Genomic DNA, 7,705 nt, shown 5'->3' with positions numbered 1-7,705 from the left:
CAACTTCTCCAGCAAGGTGTACGAGCCAAAGGATGAACACATGGAGGCATACCTCGCGGAGGTGCGCGAAATGGAGAAGCAGTTCCTAGGCCTAGAGCTATAGCATGTGCCTCGCGACACCAACAAGAAGGCCGACGACATCGCCAAAAGAGCATCCAAGCGGCTTCCCCAAGAGCCTGGCGTCTTCGAGGAGCGGCTCTTCAAGCCTTCGGCAGCACCTCTGCCTGCGGAGCCGATGCCATCTCAGGAGGAACTCCCCCAGCCACCAGCCTCGGGAGCCCCCGCCTGCGGCCCGACCTCAGGAGCGCAACTCCTCTTAGCACTCGAGCCTCAAGAGGGGTGTTGGATCGAGGAGTTGAAGGCGTACCTGACGCAAGGCACGTTGCCGGAGAAGGAGGAAGACGCGGAGCGTGTGGCCCAACAGGCTATGGTGTACTATATTCAGGACGGTGAGCTATACAGGAAGCGACCAAATGATGTTTCTCTATGATGCATTTCCAGGGAACAGGAGAATGAGCTGCTGGCCGACATACATGGTGGAGACTGCGGGCACCACTCTTCGTCGCGCACCCTAGTCGGCAAGGCTTTCCGCAGCGGGTTCTACTGGCCCACGGCACTCAACCATGCGGCCGAGCTGGTGAAATCCTGCTAGGCCTGCCAATTCCACGCCAAGCAGATGCACCAGCCTGCTCAGGACCACCAGACTATCCCGCTCGCATGGCCGTTCACGGTCTGGGGACTGGATATCCTGGGCCCATTCCCTCTAGTGCCTGGAGGCTACCACTACCTCTACGTCGCCATCAACAAATTCACCAAGTGGGCGGAAGTGGAAGCCGTCCGCACCATCCCAGCTGGGTCAGCAGTCAAGTTCATCAAGGGTCTCGTAAGCCGATTTGGGGTCCTTAATCGCATCATCACCGACAACGGCTCACAGTTCACTTGCAATCTCTTCAAAACATATTGTGCTAACCTTGGAACGCAGATCTGCTATGCCTCCGTGGTGCACCCCAGGAGCAATGGCCAGGCCGAACGCGCCAATGCGGAAGTTCTGAGGGGTCTCAAGACCAGGACCTTCAAGAAGAAGCTCGAGGCCTGCGGCAGGGGCTGGCACGACGAGTTCCAGTCCGTGCTATGGTCCATCCGCACCACCGTCACTAGGCCCACAGGCGAGACCCCGTTCTTCCTCGTCTACGGAGCAGAAGTGGTTCTCCCACACGAGGTCAAGCATCGCTCCGCGTGGGTCCTGGCGTTTGATGGAACGCAGTAGGACGCCATGCAGGGGATGGATCTCATGCTGGGGGAGGAACGCCGCCGTGAAGCCTCGCTCCGAGCTGCGAGATACCAGCAGGCACTGCGGCGGTACCACTACTGCAGCGTCCGCTCCAGGACGCTCGAGGTGGGTGATCTTGTCCTGAGGCGGGGGCTCTCCAGGGAAGGGCTGCATAAGCTCTCGCCCATGCGGGAGGGCCCGTTTCGGGTCGCCCACGTCTCTAGGCCTGGTGCCGCATGCCTGGAGACGCAGGACGGGATCCCCATCCAGAACGCCTGAACATCCAGCACATCCGGAAGTTCTACCCATGAAGCAAGGCCCGACGCCTGTGAAGCAAGGCCTAGTGGATGTGAAGAATCTCAACTCGTGACACTCTCACATAACAATGAGTGGGGATGTACACGCCCCAGAGTCTCAGGAGTGCCGCCCTTGGGCCTCGGGGGCTCCCTCCCACGCCTAGTGGCAGCACTTAGCTCTGCGTTGGTGAGAAGACAAGAAGACTAGACTAGGTGTCGGATGCGGCTTTTCATTTGCTTTCTGCAGTTGGTTCGCCCCTCTTTAGTAAGAATTTGCTTTCTAGTGTTCCTTGCTGGCCTGGTTCCATTGCCTTTTTGCCTCCATTCTGCTCTTTTTTCCTCGTTTTTGACCTGTACTCTCCCTCGCATGCCTCGCGAGGGGGCTGGACAGGCGCCCTCGTCACGACCATCGCCAAGGCCGAGCACCTCGTCATCGTCGTTGTCCTCGGGGCAACACCCGACGCAGCGACCATCTTCCCCAAATACCCTCACGAAGAGGTGTGTGCCGCCGTCGTACTTGAAGTGGAGGGTGCACCGCTTGCCCAGCCCACGCGTGCAGGCGAATGTCTGCCAACCGCGGGCCAGGACCGCGTTGCCCGTGGTGGAGACTTCCACCGCGACCCATGAAGCCGTGCTGCAGCAACCATCCGCCTGCAGCTAGAGACCGCCTGGGCCTGTGGGCGATAGTTCACCGACAAAGAACCGTGGGAGCTGAAGCCAGGTGTCAGCCGGGTTCTCCGACCACATGATGAACTCCGGCATCACCTCCGCTCAATGGAAGCGCGGCCGAGTCGGCCGCGCAACCACAACACGCCTCACCTCATCAACGGGACTGCCACGACCTGGGTGGCTGCCACCACGCGAAGAGGTGCCACCGCGGCCGCGAGGGGCCGCGACGAGGGTCGCAGTGTGCTTGCGGGGACGGCCGCGCCCCCTCTTGGGCGGCGGTGAGCCGGGCCCCTCCTGGCGAGCCTTCCCTTTCTCCGTAGCCGAGAGCCTCTTCACGGGCGCCATGGGTGTCGCTGCCGGCAGTGGAGCAAGGAAGAAGAATAAGCGGGAGAAGCAAAGGAAGAGATGGGTGATGGGGGCTCCTCCCCCACTTCCCATTTATAGCCAAGGGGAGGCCAACCGCCAGCCTCCACAATCTAAGGTAATAATGATCTTTTTCTACATGCAGCAAGGACCCGTCAAGTCAGGCAGTTGCCGAGGCGGCATGGCGAAGCGGAGACGCCCACGTCCAATCAATCGCCACGCGTCAAGCGGTGCCGCAGGCTATTGGGGCCCGCGGCGCTCCGCACTTGTCCTTCGGCTTCGCCTCGAAGCCAAGTTCGAGCGCGCCTTGGGCCCGGGGGCTACTGTCGGTGTTCTGGGAACGGGGGTCCCCAAACTTGCCTGCCTGCAGCCCACAATGTGGCTCCCCCAGCGGCCCTGTACGGCCCATCTTCACCAGCAAACACTCAATACCCTCACGAGGGGCCAAGCCTCGCGAGACGGACGATGCAAGACCTCCTCAGGGGCGGCCTCACCAGGCTGGCTCGCGAGGGGCGGAGAGATCAAGGAAAGGGACACCTCGCGAGGTTTGCGTGATGCAAGCCATGACGACTGGAGCCAGGCGGGCGCCAGTGCGTGCAGTGTCCTCGTTTCCTCTTTGGTGCTAAAGAGGCAAGCGCATGCGAGGAGTCTCGAGGCATCAGGCAAAGGTTTCCATATCGGTGCAACAAGACCAAGACCAGCAGGACAGCAGGACGGAGGTCACAGTGGAGCCCAAGGCGGCGTCACCACCAGAGCCTTTGGCAGGCGAAGACTACTTTTGTTAGGATAACTTGTACTAGTTGTCTCGCTTCGAATTTGGCCATTGTGGGATCCCTTCCTACTCAATATTTGGGAAGAGGACCAGGGCCTCTATAAATAGGACTAGCCACCACCATAGCAGGGGGGAGACCGACTCATCTAGATCCAGACCATCCCCAACCACACAAGTTCACCAAGCACAAGAACACCTCTCCTCAGGAGGCTGTTCTTCCCTTGTAACTGTTCATCCTCAGCCCAAGAGGCAATCCACCACACCACAGTGGAGTAGGGTATTACACCATAACGGTGGCCCGAACCAGTATAAATCTTGTGTCTCTCGTTCTTTGGGTTCGTTGAGCTAGGCTGTGAGATTGTGGAGTGTGCGAGCTAGAGAGGGGGAGAGATCTTTGTGCGCACTCCAGTGTTCGAACCTCAAGGGTTTTGCCGGAACCCGAAATTCGACACCCCTTAATCTAGGACTCCCTTAGTGCCCCCCTTTCCTTCTCCTCTTCCCTCTCCCTTCCCTCTTCCCCCCTCCATGAGAAGGAAAAAAGTGGGGGCGAATCCTACTAGGAGTGGAGTCCTAGTAGGACTCCCCCCTTGGCGCGCCCCTGGTGGCCGTCCTGCTCCTCTCCCTCCTTTATATACGTGGGCAGGGCACCCCTCGGAGGCACACAAATTGTTCCATGCCATGTGCGGCGTCTCTCCCCATGATTTACTCCTCCGGTCATATTCACGTAGTGCTTAGGCGAAGCCCTGCGCGGATCACATCACCGTCACCGTCACCACGCTGTCGTGCCGACGAAACTCTCCCTCGACCCTCTGCTGGATCAAGAGTTCGAGGGACATCATCGAGCTGAACATGTGCTGAACTCGGAGGTGTCGTACGTTCGGTACTTGATTAGTTGGATCATGAAGACGTTCGACTACATCAACCGCGTTAACCTAACACTTCCACTTTCAGTCTACGAGGGTACGTGGACACACTCTCCCCCTCTCATTGCTACGCATCTCCTAGAGATCTTGCATGATCATAGGATTTTTTTTTTGAAATTCCATGCTACTTCCCCCTTCAACCATTGCCTACGATCCTACCAGGGATCTACCTCTTGTCCACTGTCCATCATTACCGTGATGGCCCCTCCCCCCGGACTATATGTGAATTACCTCCAAAATCCCTTCACCACATATATGAATGTCAAACATTACAATATTCATATTTTTTTGCTCATTAGTAAGCATTATTAATTCATTGAGAAAATTTACAGTTTATGAACCCAATGTGCATTGTCTACTTCCAAAATTGGCCAACTGGATTGCGTGTGAAGTACTTCCAAAATTTATTGGTCACCTACATGAATCCTTTACTTCATTACTACTTGCTACTATGCTTTATTAACTAATGGGCAATACATGTTAAACTGATAATTGATATGTAGTTTGCTGGTAATTTTTAAAAGTTTCGCCTCTATTTAGTCCCACGATCTCGGCTACTATACATGAGCTCAAATACCATACCAGCATATTTTTCTTTTCTTAATATGAGTTGGTGTATTGACATTTTTTGGTTGCAATGGATGTGCATATTAGGGATGTTTTCTACTTGTGTGCTAATAATGTTAACCTAGTTACATCAGTCAACTTAAGAGAGGAGGCAACTCTTAAATGATAAATAGGACAATTCTTATATTCATTTATTCATTAGTACATATTATTATTTTCTTGTTCTTAAAGCAATCACTTGAAGAAAAGAAACATACTTCAGGACTATATACATGCCCGTGTGTGGTCTAACCAATCTATTACGAATTCGAACGCAAATGATCAATCTAGCTAAGCACATTCAGATTCCAACCATGCAAGGTATGAATTCATTGAGTCTAAGCATCCTGTAATTCCATCTGTTAACCACCAAATACTAACCAATGGGAACCTGTGGAATTGAGGAAGAAGATTAAACGTGAGGTAATATTGAGTGTTCCATCTTGCATCATGGCTTTGGGCTGGAGTACCATTGCCATGGCGCCATCCCACATAATAGCTTCGCCATGGCAAGGAGCCGACTTCATCCTTCACAAATGTTGCAAACAAAATGCTGCAAAACCACATTAGTGCATAACAAATTGGAATCGTTACCAATGCCAAGTGTGACGATTGTGGACGAACACGCCTACTTAGTTGGCTTCATACTCCCCTCATGAAGCACATGGCACTTCTTATTTTTGTCACGATCGAGGAAGGTGATCCCCTGAAATAAAACTTGTTGTATATGCATGACTTCATCGACGGAACAAACGGCTTCACAGCATGCAATACGAGCAGACCTCCTCGTAAACATCTAGGAAAAAATATCCAGTCCAATACATTCATACACAAAGTGATCCTACGTGAAAAATATGAAAAAAATCCTCTAAAAAGATCAACAATCATGCTCATCTAAAAATTTGGATAAAAATGTACAAGAACCTAAACATGGAAATGTTTTTTTGACCTTGAAGACTGCATGGCTTACACCCCACAACATTTTACAAAGGGTTCCTCAAGATGAGGAAAAAAGAGAAAGAAAGAACTATACAAAGCTAAGAAGAAGAAACAGGGGGGGGGTATACCTAAAAAATAAAAGACTAAAACCAGAAGCCTCGTCAAAGAGGCAAGAAGTCAATCCACTTAAGCAGAGCATCCCTATATCTTCTTTCGATCCTGTGGGTCAGTAGGGTAATGTCATGGATGAATCCATTCCTCCATCGCCTGAAAGTTGGACTGATATGTCTAAAAACCCTATCATTCCCGACTTCCCAAATATTCCACCATGCAAGAAAAAACACTTCAGTGAAGAATGGCTTATTGATATCCTTCCTCGCATGCAATGCAATTTGCACCATGTCATTACTATCCAGCCAAACAATCTGAAGATAATTCCATACACCCACACTTAAGTTACACTTGAAAAAGAGATGGTTCTTGTCCTCAAGCGCACTAGTCAGACAGAGGACACATTCAGGCCCATCATTAATCTTCTAATGCCTGCGCTATATCATATCTTTGGTGTTAACCCTGTCCATTATGACTAGCCAGTTAAACATTTTGATCAACATTGTGCAACAACTCTTCCGGGCCCAGCTCAGGATGGGGTTTGCCAAAACTGGCTGATGCACAAAGCCATAAATTTTCTTGGCAGAGTACTTTGACCTGTTACCATGTCTCCAGACCCAAGTGTAAAAATGCTCACCATCCAGATTAACATTTGTCCTCAAGGAAGTTAGCTAATTAAGTTATTTAAAGTCTAGTTCAGACAGAGGCAAAGAGAACATCTGCTGAAAAATTCTCAGTCTGAAAAACTTCCATGACAGAAAGATTCTTATGAAGGAAAAATGAAAATATCCTAGGAAATCTGTCCTGAAGAGGTGTGCAATTACTGCGAATCTGCCAATGACCAGACAAAAAGAGCACAATGCCCCCTCTGCTAACAGTAACATAAGTGACTGCCCTAAATTTTTCCATGAGCTTGCAAATATCTCTCCACCAAAAAGATCCACAAATTGATGTGTCATGAGGAACTCTTTGAAAATAATATGAATCCGACACCAAATGAACCCATGGCACATCCACTATGTTATAAAATTTATTAAGATGTTTTAGGAGCAGAGCTTCATTTTGTAGGCCTAGGTTGAGAATTCCAAGACCACCCTTAAGTTTGGGCCTGCAAACCAGTGGCCAGGAAGCCAAGGAATGGCCCTTCTCCCGACCATATTTTCTCCATAAACATTGTCTCTGAATTCTCTCCAACTGCTTCAAGATACCCCGAGGGATTGACAGGCTGCAAAGAAAGTATATAGGCAGAGAAGAAATGACTGATTAACCAGTTGCAACCTGCTACCTTGGGGCAAAAACCAAGAGCTAGCAGTGAGTCTTCTCTTCATGTAGTCCACCAAAGGTAAGAGATCATTAATTTTAGGTGTGGTAGTTCCCACTAGCATACCTAAATATGTAAATGGCATTGAGCCCAACTGACAACGAAATTGGGTAGCTAAGCTAGTAGCAACAATATCATTCACAATGATAGGATATATAGAGGACTTGTGATAATTGATCTACAGACCAATTGCCAATGAGAAAGAACTAGCACTGTTTTAAGGGCCTCCAATTGGGAGCTTTCAGCAATCAAGAAAAGCATAGTATCATCAGCATATTGCACCACTGGGTAGTCAGGATCATGAGTTAGCAATGGCAAACTTAACAAACCCTGGCGCAACAGATTATTAATCATAGTTTGCAAAAGATTAGCAACAATAACAAAGAGCAGAGGAGAAATAGGGTCTCCTTGTTTTACACCACACTTGCATTTAAA

The sequence above is a fragment of the Triticum urartu genome, chromosome 6 (genome assembly GCF_003073215.2).
Source record: "Triticum urartu cultivar G1812 chromosome 6, Tu2.1, whole genome shotgun sequence".
NCBI classification, from domain to species: Eukaryota; Viridiplantae; Streptophyta; class Magnoliopsida; order Poales; family Poaceae; genus Triticum; species Triticum urartu.
The sequence above is the reverse complement of the archived record's forward strand: the minus strand, read 5'-3'. Positions refer to the sequence as shown.